The sequence below is a fragment of the Orcinus orca genome, chromosome 9, assembly GCF_937001465.1.
Source record: "Orcinus orca chromosome 9, mOrcOrc1.1, whole genome shotgun sequence".
NCBI classification, from domain to species: domain Eukaryota; kingdom Metazoa; phylum Chordata; class Mammalia; order Artiodactyla; family Delphinidae; genus Orcinus; species Orcinus orca.
This window is the reverse complement of record NC_064567.1, coordinates 33,638,447-33,662,473: the sequence shown is the minus strand read 5'-3', so window position 1 is coordinate 33,662,473 and position 24,027 is coordinate 33,638,447. Positions and strand designations below refer to the sequence as shown.

Below are 24,027 nucleotides of genomic sequence, written 5' to 3'. Positions count from 1 at the left end.
GAATACAACCATCATTAAGGTTTGATGCTCTCATGGTGAGATTAACATAAATGAGTAAATATTCATATTATTTATATGAATTACTTTTAGAGAAGATTATATTTTGGAAAATATCAGTATATTGCTTGAAAATAGACCTTGAGGTTTAACACTTTCAAATTCGTTAGTAAATGAAAACAGAAAAACATCTAATTCTACTGTTTTAAAAAATACTAGAGATAGACTATAGGAAGCTTATTTTAAGAGGCCCTTTTAAATTGTGAGTCTGAGATAATATCCTTTAGTGTACACTGCCAATTATTTTTAACAATAGAGGTATCCTCAATTGTGATATTAATAAATGTTAGGAGAATATATTCACACAGTGTGTCCTTTATCACTTTTTTCACAAACTGTTTTAACTTTTTTGACACACTGTGGCAAAATGTAATCTTAGAAATTTAGGATTAATGAATTTATTACCCATTACTGTTTTTCCACTGAAGCAATCCATAAAATATACTGAGTTTGGTTAAGTGAGGAGAGTACATAAACTTTCACTTAGTTTGCAACTTGGTACAGCAACTCTTGACTATCTAGGATTATCTTCATAGATGGACACAGAGATGTGGAAAGGAAGATGTGAATAACTCTAGTGAGTAAGGTAGAAATATTAAAATGATTGGTTATGACTAGATGTTCACTATTGATGATTTAATTATCCATACTATACCTACTTTGCTATTGCTAAAGAACAGCAAGAGTTTTTTATATCATCTATATTGGTGACTATTCATACAGTAATGAAGAGATAGGTGATCTTAGAAGGGAGCATGTTAATACACATTTTGTAATTTTCTTACACTGTTAAGTTGTTAAGCTTTACTTAATTATTCTGACACTTCAGAAAACCCATCTACTTCATCTTCACAAAGAATGTTTTTAAGTTAACACACAACACATTTTAAAAATAACTTAATAAGGAGAACACATACCATCAAAGCATTTGACAATAATATTATATTTTAGAGTCTCTACTAAAAAGATAGCCTCTTATCTCCAGATCTTTCTTCCAGGATTACTTGTTTCAATTATTTACCTATTCATTAATTCATTTCCGTCTTTTCCCCAAGAGGTTTCAAGACTCTTTTACAAAAAGAATAAATCAAACAAAAATAATATAGTAGAAATAAAAGGAGGAAACCAGGGCTAAAAACAGGAAAGCAAGCATTCCAACATCAAGGATTAATACTGCTGCTGTAATTGAGCATAAAGCCTGCATTAAGTTTCCTGGCAGGCAAGGTAAAAAATACAAAGCAGCAAGTTACAAATCTCTCAGAGAAAAGAAAACATAGCTGCAATTTGCTCCTGAAAAACAAAGTTTTTCCTAGCAGCAAACTTTGAGAAAAATGACTCATGGGAGGCAGTGTTTTGCAAATTGTAGGTCAGCCCATGAAATAATGTCACTGGATCCTGACCAAAATTTAAAATGCAATAGTCAATTTTTGTTATTTACAGTAGTTATATTCTATACAGTACCTGCAAACACTGAATTAGTAAATACTGATTCACTGCCACTGGAGAAATTCAGCATTAAGTACCTGTCTGGCCACATTTTTGTAAACCTATCAATACATAACCTTATTTTATGTTTGTTTCTGTTTAAAAGACACCTTATTTAATACATATTGTTGATTCATTAACATTGAACTCATGGCCAATAGCACTATAACTCATGCCTGAACAAAGTTTATCCAACACACATATTTTCTCAGTAAGGCACACCACGGCCCTCTTGTGCTTAGAAGCACTAGACAGAGCTTCAGCACTATGCTGGGGGCATTTAAAACAGCAGAATCACCAACGAAAAGCACAAAAGTGTGAAAAACTTTTACAGTATGAGAGTTAAACAAGAAAGCAGTGCATTTCACCATGTGTGACCTCAGCTGGTATGTGCCTATCTGGTAACTCAAACTTTTCACCATGCTGCACATACACATAGCTACAAAGGACTGTGAAAGGACTATGAGTGTTGAGTTTGGTCTTAACAAACAAACTTTAGGGTTTAGGCAAATCTGCAAATACAGAATCTACCAATAATGAAGACTGACTCTATACTGGAAGTGAATGGAGAGGAATAAAATAGGAAAAAATTATTAGTGCTCATCTCAGGCAGTCAGGATAAATACTATTTCATGAAAGATTTTTCAGAGCTAATATATATATTGATATAGATGTACACATAAAAATCCATATTAATAGATACACCAAATCACAATGAAAAAATCCTTACTATCATTTTTTTTTATGTTTAGAAATCACTGGAACAGAGGATACACAGTGATGCAATGAACAATTCAATGGCAAATTTTGAAACTTAATTCATCGACTAGTTATTTCTGGGGAGTTTTTACTTGTAAAGACCCTCTGGAAACACTTCAAGAATCCACAGGAGAATTAATGATGGCCTCTTCTAAGGCAGTAACCGTGAAAATGAAAAGAACAAGGCTGATGTGAGACTACTGATAAAATCGGAGAATTCTTGTTGACTGTGTATAAAGTGGAGGAAGGGCGAAGAAGAAACAGGGATCATTTAGAAAGGGAAACCCAAACTACCTGAGAAGAGCGGTTCCATTTTTGAAGAATGAAAGCACATGAGTAAAAGATTTTTTTTCATTTTTTGTTTGTTTAAGGAAATAATAAAATGAAAAAAATGAAGTAGAGTATTAAGAAAGGATTAAATAATATAGCTAAAATCTTTTGATTTCTTTCACTCTCTCCTAAAAGTGCAAATAAGAATTAACTAATAAATAATGTAACTTTAAAAAATATTCTAAATATTCTAATGGAAAACATTATTGCTATAACATGTCTGGCATGTTGCAAAGACCCAAAGAGATGTGAGCTACCTGTAAAGTCGTGTACTAACCGTGTCAGATGAGGGTGGAGGGATGCTATATCACAAAAAGAAAAAAAAAAATCATGTCAGGATTTAAAAGAAGAAAATAAAAATAGTATTTCTCTTTTTTAGCTCAGAAGTGACGTACCAGAGGAATGGTGAGAAAACTATAGAAGTAAAATGGTAATACCTAAGGCAACGAAAATCAAGTTGGCAGTTATATAGGGAAGTACCAATGAATCTCCCATCTGTCCAAGGTCAAATCACACTGCTGCCTTCTTCAGAATATCCCAAGGTGTTTTCCAAGATTTTTAGAAGTTAAGTCTTCAATGTAAGAAATTCTACCTCAATCAATTCATTTTTCTTCCTTTCTTTTCTTTTTTCATTCCTTCCTTCTTTTCTTCCTTCCTCTAAGACCAATGTGCTAATAGAAAATATTCTAAGGACAACATGTTGCTTTTCAATGTCTAAATACCCTGTATGTGTTATATCATCATCCCATAACACATTATGAATCTGCTACGGCTGACAGGAGTAAAGGTCCTTACTGTTTATTATTTTCCTTCAGTTATTGAGATTTTTGTCTCACTAGGTGTCCCTGGGCTTTTGTGTCTAACTCATGTCAAAAAAGCAAAACACATTCCCTCTGGCCACCAAAACCATATTGATGACAAATATCCAAAAGCTATAATCATAGTTCTCCTGTTAAGACTTCAATACATTTTGAGATGTAAATATCAATCTCATGTAGTTTCAGTTTACAAGGCTCTCAAAATTTGTTACAGTTTTGGTTTCAATAAAACACACCCAAAACATGTTTTGTATAACAGTACTAATATTAATTCTGTGTTTAAAGCTAAATTATGAAGCTGTTATTAATTTAGAGCTAATGAATATAAAAAGGTGCTATGAGGATAATAATTAAGATTTTAAATGTTTTCTCTTGGGATAAAGAATTTTATCAAATAAGGTAAACACACAAAATTTCTAGGCCTTAGTGGGATTCTCTATGCTTGTAAATTTTTGAGTGATTAAAAAGACAGCAATTTGTTCGCTAGCTTATGATAATTTAAGAAAACACAGATATAAACTGACTTTAAACATTTCGAAGTCTGCATTTCATGACATACTGAATCATAATAACAATAGCCCTTGTCTTTACCTTTTATAACTTTCATCATTAATCTTCACTGAGTTATTGAAAACAAAAGGTCTTATTTTTGTATGTCTAAAGAAAACCTATTGTTTTAATTCCACAGTAGAAGTATACTCAAATATCATACCTCACTTTGTTGAAAATTCAGTAAAGCAAAAGGGAATTTAAACATAAATAAAACATCCTTCAATAGAAAACGGGAATTTTATTTTTCATTTTTTCCTGTGCTCAGTGTCAGTCCTAACCAGTACTCAACTCCCTCCTCGCCCTGACCCCAACCTTCTGCCCTCATCTCTTAGTACCTAAGATTGGCTTTGTCTGTTCTTAAAATTGAAATAGCACCTTAACATTATTAGACAGATTTATTTAATAAAAACCACATTATTTCTAAATGGCATTCACCCTCTCAGAAGTTTAAATAATCTGCCAGAAATTTACCCCAGCACTGACCTTGTTTTCTTTAGTAGAGTACAAGCTTTTAATAAAACACTCTGACAGTCAACAGCAAAAAGCTGTTTGTCTCACCTTAATATATAATAACAAGGATAAGTATCGTGGTTCTTTATATGGACATATTTATATAAGCACACAGACATGGGGGTTATTGGTTAGTACAAAAACGCATATTCCAAACGCTCCTTACATTCAAATCCAGCTAGTTATGGTTTGTTTTGATCTTTGAAAATGTGTTTGAAAGTTTTGTGGGCTTACTTCACGTATTATATCCAGTTAAACTTTAATACAAACTGACTTTTCCCCTCTACATAGTTACTCTCCGACTGCTGTCAGTCAGCAGGAGCTCTGCATACACAGACTCATGTTAACAGTGGCCTCTGGAAGGATGTGATTTCTAACCTATTCAGTCTCCTACAGAAAAGCTCAGATTGTATTTCAAACCAAAATAGAAGTTTCTCTGGAGGTGATTCTTTATTCCCCACCTTTACTACCTACTAGCACAAGTAATCAATCAAAAGGGAAATGGATAGTCAACTTTAGATTTGTAACCAATGTGAATGTTCCAACAAAGAGTATGTATGCTTGTGTTCCAGAGAAATATGGGAATAGGTGAGTGGGCACTTATGAAATCTCCTTCAAAGAAATCCTATGAAAGAAAGAGATGGTTTTAACATTTTTCCCTCCAGTGAATGGATTATCTAACATCTAAGTTTATCCTGGGCATATGTTTAGTTCATGAACTTTATTATATTTGATGTCAAGGTGGCTTAAAATGGTTTTGCATTCTTGCCCACTTGCTGAAGGCCTACCAACCTTTCAAGAATCAGCACAAACAACATTTTACTTTGAAACTTTCACTGAACTGACTCCACAAGCACATTTAGGTATTCTTCTGTAATTCTGTTTTCAGAGCAGCGTTTCCTTAAATTTCAATATTTAACTTTGTGCACAGCATCCAGTATCTATCTTTGAATATACTGGGCAAGTAAAAATAGAACTGTTCGCTAATTATTTTAAAATGAAAATCTCCGCTCAGTGAAATCTAAGTTCTATTTTATGCCACCCCTCCTTGAGTCTTCCTTAACCACCCAAGCCAAAACAGCTTCTTTCTTCTGTGAGTTCTGTTACATGTCCAACTCATTGGTTGTCCCCACTAATCTGTATCACATGCAGTTCTCCAGGACCTCATGTTTTCTACCAAAAAGAATGAAAATTTCTGAGATAGGGAGAGTCCAGCACAGCCGAGTCTAGTCCGTTGCGAGAGTCGTCCAAAATTTCTTAAGTAAATTCTAGCTATCCTGGCCTGACACTAGAAGGCTTTAAATTTTTTCAAACCTATTCTGGTGTCACACTAAAGTCTGTATCATCCTGGAATACTAGTGACCAGCTAAGTTACGTCAATGACCAAAACACCCTTTGTGCAGGTGAAAATCTTCTTTCCCACTCACATCATCTCTAAAACCTAATAATGTCACTATAGTGTTCTTTCTAATAGGTGCTTCCAATGTGATATCTAAGGTATGCTCTGCTTCTAGACGTCAAAAGTTTAATAAACTAGCCCAAACTTTAAAACAGAATAACAGGAAAATATAGGTTGTGGTTTATTTTGGAGGAATTGCTATTAGCCTGACTACAAGGCTAATCTTCAAACATGACTCTAAAGAAAAGGTCAGCAGCCTGAACTCAAACAGAAATGGTTGTTAATAGATGAATGCAGTGATGAGGGCCCTCGTGGGTGGGTCAGCTCAGTGACTTCTGACCACCTCAGAAGCACAAGCTGTGAAAACACAAGCATTCCTTCATTTCACTTATCATTTGGATCCTAAGCTCCGATTCACTTTTTTCAAAACTTATTTTGGAGCCAACAGCGATTGGTAAGTGAAAGGCTACCTGGGGCTGATTGTCAGCAGCAGCAGGGTCCCGCGTGGAGGAGAATTATCGCTCTTGTTCACAAGAGCATGTTTATAATACATCTGAAATTGCCTGGCAGAGGGTCTTTGAGGAGACTGCAGAGCAAGGGTGGAAAGCGAGAAGAATATGGATTGAAAAAGACACTCCAGTGATTTAGAAAGTTCTTTGGGGAAATGTTTTCCCTCTCTATTCAGTCGTTTTCATACTTTATCAACTCAATTTTATTTAGTATCTGTGTATGATGTTTAATACTTGCTTTCTAATTTTTTTTCTATCCAAATAACTATGTGCAAGGTCTAGATAGTTCCTAGCAGCAGATCACAAACTTTGCATTTAATACTCATTCAGTCACCTAAGAACAACTTGCCTCAGACACCTGGACCTCAGCGGGCAGCCCTCAGGAAGCCACTGTCCAACCAGGCCTGAGGAGTGAAATGGTGTAGTAGGCTCACACAGACCTGGGTTGCTGTTCCTCAACTAGTAACTGTGTGATGTTGGAAAGTACACTTACCTTCTACTGAGCTTGAGTGGTAGAACCGGAAAAGAACTTGGGAGGGATGGGTGTGACAGGAAATTAAAATGCAGGTACACAAATTACATTTCAGAACTACTTGTAAAATATTCTCACCAAAGAGCATCTTCACAATAGACAGATTGTCAATTCTTATGATGTGGACACGTACAAATGATTCTGTAGGAAAATCCTGTGGTTCTACTTTAACAAAAGTGAAGATTACATATCATTTAACATATCATCACAAAGCTCTTTCTATTTGAAGGGGCCAAAGTCTAGACATAACTTGTAACACCACTGAATTCTATGCCTGAGAACAAAGGGTAATTTCTGCTCAGCAATCCTCAGTGGGTATGTAAATGAATGCTGCTGAAATATTCAGAAGCTGATACCAATACAAAGTGAAGTGTAATAATCTAAATGTGCCATTGCTTTCCCCTCCTACTAATTACTTGCTTTAGGCTGTTTTCACCAATATTTTGTCTCCTTGCCTTTTCTGTTCAGACTGAATGGACACCTAACTACGTAGGATCACTACAATTTCTTAACACAACTTTGAAGCATTGTCATTATTTTACTGGCTTTGTTGCTGCTCTGGCAGTGAACACTTAGCAGAGTTGGCTGAAGTGCAAAACGGCCGAAGTCACAATTTGTATGGGCTAAATTACTCTTCGTTATATGGAAACAGATATCACTTAGACAACAGGGAAAATGTTCATGGGTTAAAAGAAACATCAAAACCAGTGCACCTCAGAAGGTATGGTCAGCTAAAGGCTAACGGGTAACTGCTGATTTCCTAAAAATTTTGAGGACACAAAATAAAATTGAATGGTCTCAAGTCGTCAATGCAATGAAGTTTGGTGGTGTTTTCACTCTGCATGAAATAATTCTTCCCATTGTTAATTTCATCCACTCTACCTCCATCCCAGTTTCCTCAGGACTCAGACTTACTGATTAAACTTCAAGGCAAATCCAAAGGATGTTTACCATGCTTATTCAGAGGAAGCCTCTCCTTTTGGACACAAAGGCCTTGTGTCTAGCTAAAGCTCACTAGTTAGCTTTCCCTTCCTTCAGAACAAGTTCTGTACTGAGAGGCTCTTCAGGCCCTCTTGAAAATTGGTTCCTTATAGACCCACTCCTCCAACATTAATTTAACAGTCGTAAATCCAGAGGTTGATTCAGCTTATGCTCGAGCCATACCTGGAGCCGCCAATCATTAACCATATGAATAAATGAGAATAAGTTTCCTGTTATTTTATAGGGTTCCAATATGATTTTATATCAAAATAACCTTTTTTTGAATGACTCCCACTCCATAAAAATGATGACAGCAGACGTGGACATGGAGATGCATGAAAAGCCCAGAGCTGCCACCCCAACTCATCCTTCCCATCACAACCACGTCCCCTTTGATTCAAGGAAAACAACTAAAAACTGGACTACATCATTCTACTCATAGAGTCTCACTCTCTAAATTATGCATGATGGCAGGAATTATGAAAAGTAAAAGAATAAATGAAATTTGGGGAAGTACCTAAATATTATTAATTTATAATTCGTATTATTAATGAAGCAATATGGAATAAGAGAATTTTACAAATATCATTAATAAATATTGTACCTTGAACACTTACTATGTTTGCAACTGTGCTAAGTACATTCCATACTTTTTCTCCTTTAATTCTCGCAACTAATAATTGATAGGTGCTATTATTATCTTCATTTTATAGCAGAGAAAAGTGAGTCTCGGTAAGGTTAAATAATTAACCCAAAGTCAACCAAATAGTGAATGGAATAGCTAGAACTTGGATACAAGTCTCTATCCAACTCCAAAGATTCTTACTCTATTCTTTATTGCCATTTTCATTCATTCCTTTATTCCTTCAAAATATGTTTACTGAACATCACCTAGGTGAAGGGTTTTGGAGTTGATGTTATGATATATCTCAGAAACTATAATGACAGCTCTTATCTTTAAAGAATTTATAGTTACTTACAGTGCGTACGGTCTTCAAAGGACTCAGTATATAAGAGGTGTATCTAAATAATTATATAGTTATCCTGGGTTGCATAATAACTTAATTTTTCTGTACTTTCTACATATGAACACATTGGAAGAGATCTGGAAGGACTGACAGAGACCCCCACCCCCAAAATTATCATTCTGAACATAGGTGTAAAGGGCAAGCAGTGGGGAATTGATCCAGAACCAAATTGTGCGTGCCTTGAGTGGCTGGAGAAGTGCTCAATAATTTACGGAGCAGACTCAATTTCTGAGAGAGGGAACTCACTATTTAATAACTCTAGCTAAAATATAAAATAATTCAGACTTAGTCTATTCTATCTTTGTGAAAACATTTGTGGGAATGATCTAGAAGACAGGATGGTATCAGAGAAAGAACATAAACTGTGGAATCAAGAAAAATCTGTGTTTGAATCCTGGCTGATCCATGTTCTAGACAAAATACTTAAATTCTCTGAAGCTGTTCTCACATCAGTAAACTAGAGATGATAATAATGGCATCCATCTTAAAGGATTGTTGTAAAACAATCAAGAAACACTTTACATGAGGGAGATACCCAGTATGTGTTACAGCTTTTCGCACTGCTCAATCTTATGTCCTTTTATTTCCAGGAATATTGCATATGTAGGTAGGTGTCCTTGTCTTCCCTCCCTACTGTAGATGAATTCCTCCTAAAACTACATACTTGGTCAATGAAAGAACTTTTTCATGATAAAAATAAAACAATTAAACAATTAATTATAGTATAAATTAGGTATTATTCTCACCTGATAGACTATTCAAACTCAAATTCAACTCCAAAACACTGGATTATCACTTTCAGAAAATAGACTTTATCTTTTCTTCTTCTATTTTTTAAAACCAAGCTTATTGAGGTATAATTTAACATACAGTAGGATTTGTCTTTTTTTAGTGTAAGTTCTATGACTTTTGACAAACACACATAGTCATATAACCACCAAAATCAAAATACAAACTGTGTCATCACCCCGAAATTTCCTCATGCCTGTTTGTGGTCCATCTCTCACAATGCCTAAAGCCCCTGGCAATTCTGATTTGGTGCCTATAGTTCTACCTTCTCAGAATGTCTAAACAGAACGATTACATATTACGAAGTAGTCTTCCGAATTTGGCTTCTTTCACTAAGCATAATGCATTGAGATTCATCCATTCACTGCATGTACCAGTAGTTGTTCTCTTTTTATTTTATGGTATTTCACTGTATGAATGCATCAGAGTTTGTCTTGTTGAAGGACATTTTGATTTTTACACTTTGGGGCAATTATGAATAAAGCCACCACAAACTCTGCCAAACTGCTTTCTATAGTAGCTGTACAATTTTGCATTTGCACCAGTAATGTATGAGAATTTCAGTTGTGTCACATCTTCAACAGCACTTTTTAAAAACAGGCATTCTAATAGGTGCATAGTGGTATCTCATGATGGTTTTAACTTGTATTTCACAAATGACACCCAATTTAAGTTTGAATGGTCAGCAACCCTGCCTCACCTGTTGTTTAATGTTTTTCATAACACAACTTTATGCTGCAGACAAAAGGCACTTCAGTAAACAAAGAACGCTGCTGCCATCAGGCCCTCAGCCACTGCAGCCACCCCCAACAGTGCACCCTGAGGGGAATCAGGATGGAGAAAAGCAGGATACTGGCCCTAGGTAGTTAAGGTGCACATCAACAGAATGATTTCTATAAACCCAGACTTGTATTCTTCCCATACACAGAAAAGCACTAAAATCATTAACTTGAGATGTTTTTTGTGATTAGCAGTAATCTTTTGATTTTTGACTACATTTTGTGTTTTGGGGGGGTTTGTTTGTTTTTTGGGGTGTTTGTTTCTTGGGGGGGTCTTTTTTTTTTTTCAGCACAAACTCCTACATATCTTGGTTCCTCCCTTACCATTTTGGAACAGTCCCTCAGAGCTATCTGAGAGGTTGCCATTCTGGGTTATAGTCCTTAATAAGGTCCCTGAATAAAACATTATTCTCATCTTTCAGGCTGTGCTTTTTTTTTTTCAGTTGACAATGCCTTCCCATAATTTAAGGTAATGGGAAATATATTAAGATAATGTAAACCTTTGTGAGATAAACAATATCCCACTGCGGTACTCAGCTACTCAACTGCACCTCAACAGTTGTATGTACAGCTTGTACCCTAAAATTTTACATTTCTATACTGTTCTGTAGTTTTCCTCTGATTTTTTTAAATCTGGGAACATTGTATTTATCAACTAGACTTGAGTCTTCACTAAGACAGTGAGTTAATCATCTCTGTCCTAACATTATTATTTTTTAATATGGAACACTTCACAGATTTGTGTGTCACCTTGCTCAGGGGCCATGCTAACCTCTCTACAGTTCCAATTTTAGTATATGTGCCACTGAAGTAAGCACTATCTTAAACTTACATTATACTAAGAGCCTTATTCCACAAAGGCTTGTGGAGTGAATTGAGAGCATTTAAGTCATAATTTTGTCCTGCCCTTCTCCAAGTTAAATGTCATCAGTTGCTGAGGGTCGACACTGAACAGAAGACAGAGAAGGAAGTGTTAAGAGCATGAGAACATTTGAGAGCTTAAGTGGGGATTGGTTAGCACTCTAAAGAAAGCTGAAGAGAAAATGCAAAGTGAAGTATTATACAATGTAAATAAAGAAGCACAGGCAAAAGTAAGAAGAAAATAAGCAAAGGGAATATTGAAAATATAAGTAAAGGAAATAATTCACCATATAAGAGGGTAGGACTGAAGATCAGGAATATGCCAAAAATTATTATACATGAATACATCTATTTTATTGATAATATTGATTCTCTTGGTCTATAAGTTAAATCAACCCTCCTGACAGATGTAGGATGAAGGATGAGTGATATATTACTTGCTATATTTCTGGGGATAATGCTTAAACAGGTTTTTTTTCTATTAACAAATCTCCTGAACTTTTATTAAAATTGAAAATACTAATACAGACTCAAAACAGTCAAGATACTAGCATGTGAGTGAGACTGGGGAGAAGATGGGGGAGACTCAGCATCCCCCTGATGACCATCATCCTAATACTGTATCTTTAAATGCTACCAAACACTGACAACAGCCCAACCACTACACTGAACTCTGTGTATTCAACTGCTCGCTCAGTATCTCCCTTTGAATTTGAAAATTTTTTCAAATTTCTCATGGTCAAAGTTTTTCATGGTCAAAACAGAATTATTTATGCATTCTTCATATGTGCCCCAGTTCCAGTTTCCTCCAACTCAGTAAATGGCAACTCTAGTCTTCCACTTGCCAAAACCTTAGTCATTCTTCACTTTTTCTAACATGCCACTCCAATCCATCAGCAAATCCAAATAGCTGCATCTTCAAAATACACCCAGAATCCTACCACTTCTTATCACAATATAGTCAAAGCTACCATCCTTTCAACAGAATTATTGCCATAGCCTCCTAACTGGTCTCCCTGTTTCCACCCTGGTTTCTCTGGGCTTATCTCTTACCAGTCCCCGCCTGGCTCATCCTTTACTAGCCATACTGCCTTCCTTTCTCTCCTTGGAACATGCCAAGCAAGCTCCCCCCATAAGCCCTTGGTACTTTTTCTTCACTCTCTCTGAACCGTCTCCCCCCAAGATATATACATGCTTCTTCCTGTTCTTTTCAATCCCTGCTCAAAGGATATCTTCATTCTCAAAAAGGCTTTTCCTGACCATTCTGCAGAAACAGCACCCTCTTCCTGTTTTCCTCCATCCAAATTATTCTGATTTACTTTTCTCAAGAGCACTTGCCACCACCTACCATTTTATATATTTGTTCATTTACTATCTATTTCATCATCATCTGGGTCCCCCACAGGAACCTAAGTTCCATGAGGGATTTAGCCTACTTTGTTCACTATTGAATTCCCAGTGCCTAGAAGAACGAGTGGCTCACAGAATGTGGCAACATGGATTTGTTAAATGAACGAATGAATGATTTATCAGCCTGAAGTAAGGTCACGCCAAGTGATAGAGTGTGCATATGAACCCAGCACCTTGATTCCTGATCAGTGCTCTTAACCACACTGCTTGTTCTACTCATCCTGAGACAGCTATTGTAAGGACTGAAAGACATAATTTAGGTCAATTTTCCATCATCACATTTGATACACAGTTATTACTGAATGTATGACAAACATCTTTTTATTTCCAGGGCTTTCTCAACTTCAATCCCCTCAAAGGTTGGTAACAGATGAAATCTGTCAAGTCTTGGTATTTGGCATAGTAGAGAATAATTGATGTGACTGTCCCCCAAATTTTAGTAAAGGGAGGCCTCTACCAGTCATTTTCCAAAACATATATAGTGTCCCTCCCTTCCTGACTCTGAGGCCAACTTGACTTCCTTTTCAAAATTCTGAATAAAAAAAGAGGGCAGAGTATGAGGGAATAAAATGTATAGAATACATCAAGATAGACAGATAGATAAAAAGAAAATCCTATGTATTCCTCACATAGACAGAATTTACCAAGCATAGGTTGCTATCATTTGAACAAACAAACTTCAGATTCCCTGGGGCTGACTTGAAGGTTAAACAAAACTATACACCCAGAGCCAGGGTGATGTTGTCTTCAGTTCTGCCCCCTTCCTCAGTGCCCCCTCCTTTCCTCATCCACACTATTGAGCGTTTAGTGGGGTCTGGTCAAGGCCAGCAGCAGATGGACATCTGGTACTTTGCACAAATATTAACAATATGTAAGTTTTAATATGCAAGGAATTTTTCAAACTTTTTTATTGAAGTATAGTTGATTTACAATGTTGTGTTAGTTTCCGGTACAGAGCAAAGTGATTATTTTTATATATATATATATATATATATATATATATATAAAAATATATATAAATATATATATACACACACACACATATAGTCTCTCTTCCATATTCTGTTCCATTATGGTTTATTACAGACTACTGAATATAGTTCCCTGTGCTATACAGTAGGGTCTTGTTGTTTATTTTATATATAGTAGTTTGTATCTGTTAACTCCAAACTCCTAATTTCCCCTTTGGTAACCATAAATTTGTTTTCTGTGTCTATGAGTCCATTTCTGCTTTGCAAATAAGTTCATTTGTATCACATTTTAGATTCCACAATAAGTGATATCATACAGTATCAATATTTGTCTTTCTCTTTCTGACTTACTTCACTCAGTATGATATTCTCTAAGTCCATCCATGTTGCTGCAACTGGCAATATTTCATTCTTTTTTATGGCTGAATAATATTTCATTATATATATATATATATATATATATATACACACACACACCACATCTTTATCCATTCATCTGTGGATAGACACTTAGGTTGCTTCCTTGTCTTGGCTATTGTAAATAGTGCTGCTATGAATACTGGGATGCATGTATCTTTTCAAATTAGAGTTTTCATCTTTTCCAGATGTATGCCCAGGAGTGGGACTGCTGGGTCATATAGCAACTCTATTTTTAGTTTTTTAAGGAAACTCCATGCTGTGTTCCATAGTGGCTGCACCAATTTACATTCCCACTAACAGTGTAAGAGGGTTTCCTTTTCTCCACACCCTCTTCATCATTTGTTATTTGTAGACTTTTTTTTTTTTTTGCAGTACGCGGGCCTCTCACTGTTGTGGCCTCTCCCGTTGCGGAGCACAGGCTCCGGACGCGCAGGCTCAGCGGCCATGGCTCACGGGCCCAGCCGCTCCGCGGCATGTGGGATCCTCCCGGACCGGGGCACGAACCCGTGTCCCCTGCATCGGCAGGTGGACTCTCAACCACTGCGCCACCAGGGAAGCCCTGTTATTTGCAGACTTTTTAATGATGGCCCTTCTGACTGGTGTGCGGTGGTGCCTCATTGCAGTTTTGATTTGCATTTCTCTAATAATTAGTGATGCTGAGCATCTTTTCATATGCCTCTTCACCTCCTTCCTCTTGTGCAGATAACAGCACTACAAAGAGCAATATTTGTTCTTTTGTTACAGGCAAATCTCTGACCTGCTGTTGCCACATTTGGGTCTGTTTTAAAACTTTCGTCATTTCAATTCACATAAAGCAAAGAATAAAAGAGGAAGTTTGCCATTTCTCATTTGATCAGCTATCCAAGAACAAAGTGAATTTCTTCAATATTGTAAGGTTCACATGGTGAACACTAAGAGATCTTTTCAGGAAAACGAAGTGTTGGTTAAGTCCTTTGTTATGAGCACATTTTAAAATAATAAAAATGATCTTTAATCCTGATTTAACATAATTTCTAATAAATTCAAACATATATTTGTTCCTCACGGAATTTTAATGTCAGTATTTTGTAAATGAAATGTCAGTATTTTTCTAATTGGTTCTCAGCTGATTTTTTTTTTTTCAGTCATCAACCCTGTGATACATTTTGGGAGTTCAGTGTAGGGAGTACACACACACTGCTTTCTGTCAGGGTTTTTTTTAAGTCTTCCTTAATGAATTCTTAATTACATTATTCAAAAGATCTATTATTCAGCATTCATCTCACTGCTAAATGAAAGTCTTTACCTGACATGTGAATGAAATGAGTCTAAATGCTTTCCATGCCACCTAGGGATTCTGAATAGACTTTTAGCTTCATGGCAGCAAGAGGCTTCATTTCTGTTTTAAATTTGTATGGATTGTTTTTAGAGATGAGTAACTATGCAATAGTACACCAATCTGAGCAGCACTTGACTTCCAGTGTGCTCTCAGACTTACTTAGGGCCAGAAAAATGCAAACAAGGTCAGATGATAGCTGAAAGTGGAAGAATTCCATACAAGATTTGATAACCTGTACAAAGATTTCAGATGAATGCAAGCATCACCTAAAACATGGACTAATTTCAGATGAGGAGAGTGAACCTTCCTGAGAGCTCCTTATAAATGTCCCTCCTGTCATTTCTTTATCAGGAAAAAAAAACAGTGCTAAGTTGTAGCAAGAGAAATTCAGAGACCCTTCATAAGATAACAAGACTTTTTTTTAAACATACTTTTCGTTGTTTTCAACGAACTAATGCATAATAATAAGGAATAGTCTCAGGCTTTATATGCCCCTCTTATAGTCATATCTAAAACTGAGCCAGTTACTATCTAATTATCAAGCAGTTCCCACATCTTCAAATGATACTCCAAGAAGGTATCTACGAAGAAGGTAAACTGGAGTATGAAATAGTTCTAACTGGGCTCTAGAACTCCCTCTGGTTCTACAGAATATAAACAAACCTGCTGGAGACTGTAAATTTAGTGAAAGCAAAGTTCATGTTCTAAAGAACTGAAAGCAACAACTTCAGAATCTTTGCCCTCCCTAACCCAGCTTCAGAAAAGAAAAAAAAAAAAAAACAAAATTAGCAAGAGCACCTAACAAGACAAGTTTACTTTCGTTTCGCTAGGCTTGGTTTTATTCTGGGTTTTCTAGTGTAAGAAACCTGGCTGAAAACACTGTTACTTGCTTTGCTAGGTTCAGGGTATGTCTGTGTGCAAAGGTGTATAAGAACCAGCCCTATGCCACATTCAGCTATGCAGAGCTGATTGAATAAATGACTTCATAGGCTTGCATCTTATATTGAGTTGACAAAAACAATGAAATCTTTTGGATCACCAGGTTCATCTAAGCATATTCTTAGAGAAAGCGTAAGTTGATAGTTAAGATTCAGGACTCTCTTTGAAGATAGGAGGAAATATGTCTGGGCAGAAAAGCAAGAAATTTTTCTTCCATGATTGTTTTTATAATAACTGCCATTGTAGCCAAAATTGGAGAACCACTTGTTCTGCAATTGTTGCGGAGAGTGGAGAAGGTATATAGAGGAGAAATTTCAATATGAAATTACGCCGAACACAGGAGGGTCGCTATATCTTCAGGGGAAGATATATTTAAATGTTTCCATATTATTAACTAAATATCTTGAAAATCAATGATAAATATACACATTTTAAAATTCAGTGTCTACACATTTTTAAAGAATACAGAGAAAAATGGCAGTCCATAATAAAAGAACAAGATGTGTCAGAGAAACGGAACATCATTAATTCAGTAGAAACCACAAATGGAGATTTATTTCTTTCCAATTTTTGATTTAAATCAAAATTTAAGATTTTAAGATAATCAAAGTTTAAGATTATTCCAACAACGGAGGATCCAATCTTAAAATATATTTCTCATGGGCCAGAGGTGACGCTAAAGGTGTGGCCTTGAAGATGCTCAGGCTCTAATCCCTAACTGATTGGAAACAGAGAAAAGGTTAAGATCTTCAGAATCAGCCTCACTATGTGTACTTCTTGCTAGAAAAGAATGCCCACTTGAAACTGGTCAGGTATTACTTAATGAAACACCTGGCATTTTCCAGCAGCAAAGCAATACTCCCTGGCTTTAAAAAAAAAAAAAAAAGTATCCTTTAGAATACATAGGGATATTAGCGGAAAGCCCACATTAATCCTCTCCTGTGTGGGCAACTCCTAAGGACTGCAGTCCCCCATTCTCACTCAATGGGTTCTACCAGTTAAGCATCCTCTGCTGAGGCCCCCAGTCCACTCTAGCTCCTGGGATTAGGAACCCTCAGAGCAAAAGGCTAAGTCAATGGAAGACTTCTGGTGTGACATAAGCTAGAGATTTTGAAAATTAATCAAATGAGTCTAAACATAAACAAATTTACATAAGGATGAAACCAGCAGGTAACTTAATGGAGCATCTGGGTACTCTCAGCTCCTGAGATCAGCACAAATTCTGTTTTCAAAGTAGGTGCTGCATTTGTTAGGAAATAAGTTCCATGGTAAAAGATATGATTCTCTGTCATGAGAGCCTCTTTCATTTTACAGAAGAAAACATAGATCAGACTTCTCTCCCACGGAGGGTTTGTACCCACAGCCTGGCTAGACTGTTTTATGTCTTGCTGCCCCCATTTCAATGCAGGTGGAAAAACAGACCTTAAAATAAAAGAAGCAGACAAAGAACTTGCCAAGCTTTAGCCCACAACCCATGCACATTTGTAGAAAATAAAAGGTGTATTTAGGGGGAAAAATCAAGACTGTTTAAGTTAAGCGTGCTGAGGGAATGAGTAACCCTGTCTTGTGTCGGGCACTTGACAAGGTTCTCCACAATTATTTTTTCATCTGGAGTGCAAAAATCCATATTTATCTCTGCTACTGCCAGGAAAAATATCCTAGTGAAGCTTATGAATAATATTTAAAAGTGAATAAGCAACAACTATTTAATTATCTTGTTACTTATAGTTATAAAAAGCAATGTTACTTAAAATCCCAAAAGCTCCTTTCCTCAGAGCCATTGTAAACATCAACTATTGTTCACCAGATGTAACTTATTACTTCGGAAATGTCATTCTATTATACTTAAACAAGGTAATTTGCAATTCCCTGTACCATTCATAGGTGTCTCTTTCTGAACCCCTTGAAAAAGGAAATTCATGAAATAATAATACAAGTGTTTTTATGTGACAATTTCATTTATTTTTAACCAATCTATTTTGCACTTTAACCTTCTGATTGTTTACCTTTTAAGTATCTATTAGATAGAGTGACTGCACTGTAGAATATTTTAACTCTGTACTGATAATGATAAGCAGGATTAAGAAAGAAAATGCGACTCCTTTGATGAAGGGCATTTCTTCACAATATGATTAATGCTTTTTCCCGTGTTAAAAATAACAGCAATTTCCTGTTTGTCCCTTTTCATTTCAATTAAACAATCCTTAGTGTTTCATATGGGGAAAGGTTTCTTTTCTTTCTTTTCTTTTTTTTTTTTTTTTTTTTTTGGCCACTAGCGAACATTTGAACTTCCTTCTGATATGATAATACTGGCCTACAACAGGCTAGTGTACAGCAAACTAACATCGAAGACTGCTTCTTATTTTGGGTGACAATTATTCCAAATTAACAATTCTTATACTCAGGGCAGTTAAAAATTATTTCAAACAGGCTAAATATGTTTAATTAAATGATTTTCTAGATTGTTTTTGAACCCCAGTCCCACCACTCTGTGTAGCACCAGGGGTATTTACAATCCCTTAAAAATGTCTGCTCTTTATTCTGAATTTTGTATGAAATCATTAGGAGTGTGAGTTTCTCACAGTCATTAATGTGTTAAAGGAGACGTACATGAGAGGCAATCCTTAAAGTTAGAATTATTGATAGCTATAAAAGCACTAGCTCAAAACCACGTAACCTTCTTAGCTGGTCAAAAGAGTATAATCCTCTCAGTTATTAGAAGACCTCTGAAGTGAAACACAGAAACTCAGCCCTTCTGCCTGTTTTTTAAAAAAATTCTCCTAGACTCTAGACTAAATCACAGGGCAGTGTGGGCTCAGCCCCATCTGCGTGGCAAGCAGCGAATTACTTTACTTGAACTTTGCTCCAGTCAGGACATTTCAGGGCTTATAAATCTTGAATCCATCTAAGTTCACCTTAAATTAGCCTTGCAAAAACACATTCTAAACTCCAGTTGTCAGCCTGGTGGCTTTTGGCCAGATGCCACTCAGCAGCTGAAACACTGTCATCTTCTCTTTCACTTTTTTTTGTATTAGACACAATTTTTAAGGAAAAAAAAAGAATATGCAAGCTAATATGATGTGGAGAACAACTATAGCTGAATAATGGTACTGTTAGCAGGTACATTTTACAGTTAAAATATATGTGATGAAAACAGTGGTCAAGGCAGTCTAGCTGTGTGTACAATAATGCCATATACGGCACAAGGAATCTGGGACTGGGCCAGGGGCTTGGCTAAGCCATGCCAAGATACAACAGATTTTTCAATTTTCCAGCAAATAGAAACAAAATACTAGTTTCAGAAGGTGTACTCAACAAACACTTCCCAATGTGTTTCTGATTTGTGGTCAGAATGTTTTTACTGTTGGTGCCCTGCACTTTTGAGACATTTATTTCCTAAAAGAAAGATTCCTTTCTATAAAACTCAACTGTCTGTTTTTCAAAGCAATTTAGAATCAAACACACAAATAAAATTCTTAACATATGGAAACCTTCATATAGGGCCTTACGTATCCAGAGTTAAAATTGTTTTATAAACTGTAATGCTTTGCAGATGAAAATACAGAGAGGATGACTGTTTTTAGCACTAATGCTTTTTGACAGCGTTAAACCTTGTTTTAGTAATTGACATCAAAATGTTTGGTGGTTTTAAATGGACCATTAATAAAAATGGCATGTTTTAAGTTTTTTAGAAATTGTGCTTAATACTGTGAAGTGGGATAAAATTGCAAATGTAATACTGTATTTTTATTATTTAAAAAAATTCTTATAACAAAACAACCCTCATTCCACCCCATGTCTCCAGAGGAACTTCTGAAGCTCAAAGGGAGAAAATATTTCCTCAGCATCTCTATAGAAATGGACCTTTTGCCAGTTCCCAGTTTGGAAAAAGACAAAATAACAAAACAAAAAACAAAATTGGCATGTTCTGCCACTAGGACTCTAGAAGGCTGCTGAATCAAGCTGGATCCCACAGAACCATGAAAATATAAACAAAGGTGTCTACATGAACTAGGAAGTATACATCAGAAGACATGAGTTTTAGTACTACCTCTGTCACAAATGTTGTATCCAGAAAACCACATAAAATTCTCTGAGCCTCAACAAACTTATCTGCAAAATGAGAATGGTAATATTTACATTACCAAAGTAGAAAGACAATTGGGACACCTCATAAAATACCGTATGTAAAAAATCTTTGTAGTAGGAGGCAAAATTATTCAGTTCCATTTAATTAAACAAGCATTCTACTTAGCACCTATTAGCTCTTATCCACAATGAATGGGAGAGAAGAAATGGATATGAAAGTTATAGATCTTATCCTTGTGGAAACTGTAAAGAATGAATTGGATGAAAGCAGAAAATGGGATGAAGTTGGGGCTAGAGAGCCATTTGGTTCAGAGAGAACAATTTGAGAAACAAAATGAGGGCAGGAAACAGCACAGCATGATTCTGGAACTTCAAATGATCCAGCATTGCAATATGAGGATCGACTGGAAAACAGGAACAAATATGTTTGGGCTAATAGTATGTAAAGGAACCCTGTAAAAGGCTGTCATTCATTTGTTCATTCAATATTTTTTGAGTGTCTGTCATGAGACAGGACCTATACTAGTCACTCAGTTACACAGAGGTGAAATAGAGAGACCTATATATAGGATAGGCCCTAACTTCACTGTACTCATACTCTCCAGTTAGAGACTTTGGACCTAACTAAGCTAGAAACTGGCAAGTTGTAATTTACATCTTATGGAGACAATTGTGCCATCAGTGCAGGAGGAGGGTTCCAAGGAAGAAATTTATGTAAGTGCACCTGCATTTCTTTCTGCTGCCTCTGGGTCCCTCCCAGCCTCCTTCCTACCTAGTTCTTAAGGCCTTTGATTATGTTAATGAGAATAATGAGGAGGCAGATCTACCATAGTGGATGTGATAAAGACAACAAAAAAGATTTACTTTGGAAATGAGTAGAACTACTAGGTAGTTCTACAGGAAGGGAGGAGAAGCAAAGGTGTTAAGAACTGCTAGGTTTTATTTTGAGAAGTTTATGTTAGTAATTGAGATTTGGGAAGGAAGAAATTTGGGGATGAATAGTTGCCATCCATGTAAAGACTACTGAGAACAGAAAAGATGAAAATAAATATTTAAATGGTATGAAGAAATGCAAACAGTAGCCCTGATTATTCCTGAAATTTTACCAGAAAAACAAAGCAACATGCTAGAAGCAATGCAGAGATTGGAACTGTGATTTGGGGGTGGGGGTGTATGGCTCAGGAATTGGTGTTTCAGGCTGAGACCCAGAAATATGTGTTCACTAAAATGAAAAGAAGTATAAAAAATGTCCTCAGGAGTTTACAGCAGTCAGCAAACACTGAGGTACTTTAGAGACACACAGACTCTATTCTCAAGGAGCCTACATTTCAATAGGACTGATAAATGTAACAGTTTGTAAAAATAAAAAATAATTTCAAGTACTATTAAGTAAACAAAACAAAATATGGAGTCTCCTCTAGCTGAAGTAGTTGGAGAAGACTTCTCTGAAGACATGCTTTCTGAACAGAATGGTGAATTATGAGGAGATAACAGTAAAACATCCCACACAGAAGAGCAGAAGGGCACAGGGCTGGGCTTGGGCTATTGAATATTTGAGGAACACAAGACAGATTGTGTGGCCAGAATGTATTGAATAAGAGAAAACAGTAGAAAATGAGGTCAAAAACATAGGCAACAGCCAGATAGTACAATCTCAGAGGCCACAGAAAAGAGTCTGGATTTCCTTCTGGCTATAATGAGAATCATTAAAGGGTTTAAGTGAGAAATGACACCTATTTTACGTTTTAGAAAGATAAATCTGGCTGCTCTGTGGATAAGCCTTTGGTGCTGGCGGTGGCTGGAGTGGAGGGCAAGGGTTGCGGAAACAGAGCACATTGTCAGGAGGCCATTCAGTCAATACAAGCTGCTGGTGCTCAGGGAAGGAGCATGTGTTTGATGGGGGAGGAGACATGTGAAGTAGGGAATCAAGAGTTTCGTGTTGGCCATGATAAATCAATATGCCTTCTGGACATTCATATGAGGCGATCACAACCAGAGGGAAAGGACTGGAGAGAGATATAAATTCGAACACCATCTGCACAGTGATGTTATCTGAAGCCAAGACTACACAAAAAGAAAGAAGGTGAAGAACCCTGGGCAATTCTAACGTTTAGAGGCTGGTATAGAGAAAGAAACAAAGAAAGGAAATTGAGATAAATCCACCTTGAATAGAAAATGTATTAAGAGTAAAGGAGAAGTCAAATAGTATACTGGCAAGAGGCCAATAAAAATAAGAACAAAAAAAATTATCATTAGTTTGGCAAGATGAAGAAAATTGGTGACTTTGATAAAAGTCATTTAATACTGTGATGGGGATGACTGAAAAGGGCTGAGTGAGTGGCAGAAGTAGTGACGGTGAATATAAGCTCCTTGCCTGACATTCTCTAATTACACGGGGTTTTACTCCATTCTAAAGGAAATCCCTCTACTCATATGTCCCCTGGATGGCATTCCCTCTCATCTTCGCTTGGACTTTGCTCCTAAAATGTTCGCCCTCCACTCCTGGGACATCTCGTTATTATAACTAAACTTCTCACTGATGCAATTAAACCTTCCTATCAGCAGAATGTGGCTTAATTTTCACCAATCTTAAGACATTTCCCTTAGTCCTACCTCCCTATTCCAGCCACTGCCCAAATTTTCTGCTTTCCTTCATATACAAATTATAAGCTTAAAAATTCTTTTCTTAATCAACATCAAAGTTATGAAGAAATTAGTTATCCTTAGAAGGAGGGCAGAGATCCAGGATCCCCTGGAGACTTAGTATCCACCGTGGGAGCCAGGCAGGCTGCAGAACGACTGGCATGGATTAACTGTTAGCATAAACATGGGATCAGGAATTCAGAAGGATCGCCATGCCAGAGGTCAGAGAAAAAACAATATACTTACTGACTAGAACATACTGCTGAAATTCTGCAGGAATGGTAGGCATCAGAGACAGAGGAATGCTGGCACCTGAAGTAAGCATCCAAGAGACCCAGCAGTGGAGACTATTCGGACTCAAGTCCTCTAGAACCTCCATTATGATGGCAGACTGTCCTATGCTAACTAAGTCAGGGCAGAGAATGTCTGTAACTCCTGTGTTAAATTCCTAACTATGCACCAACCAACAAGAAAAATGTTTCACCTTTTAAATCAGTTTTGAAAGACAACCATTGTGCTCCACACACCAGGGAATTAGAAGAGTCTGGAGCAGGCCATTCTGTGAGGATCTGTAGTAAAAAACTGAACAGCCTTGTCTTTCATCGTAAAGCTGAGCAATCCCTAGTTTTTTCGCTCCTGGTAAAGTTCATTAATCAGAATTATGGAGGAAACAAAAAAAGACAACCACAGCTGCCCTCAAGAATGGAAATGAACTCCATGGAGAGCTGCAGATACGCTTCAGCCTCCTGAAATAAGCCCCTCAGCAGCAGAGTTTGTAGGAGGTATAAGCAGTCAGGTGTCTCAGTCCTTTCCAGCTGCTACAGCAAAGTACTATCAACTGAGTGGGC

General features: G+C 36.6%; 1 non-coding gene across 1 annotated transcript; it reads right to left on the bottom strand.

The window, feature by feature from the left end:
• Window positions 1-11,243: 11,243 nt before the first annotated feature.
• On the bottom strand, window positions 11,244-11,346 carry LOC117201377 (U6 spliceosomal RNA). The gene has a single exon (XR_004483395.2). It is a non-coding gene; the product is annotated as a U6 spliceosomal RNA (small nuclear RNA).
• Window positions 11,347-24,027: the final 12,681 nt, after the last annotated feature.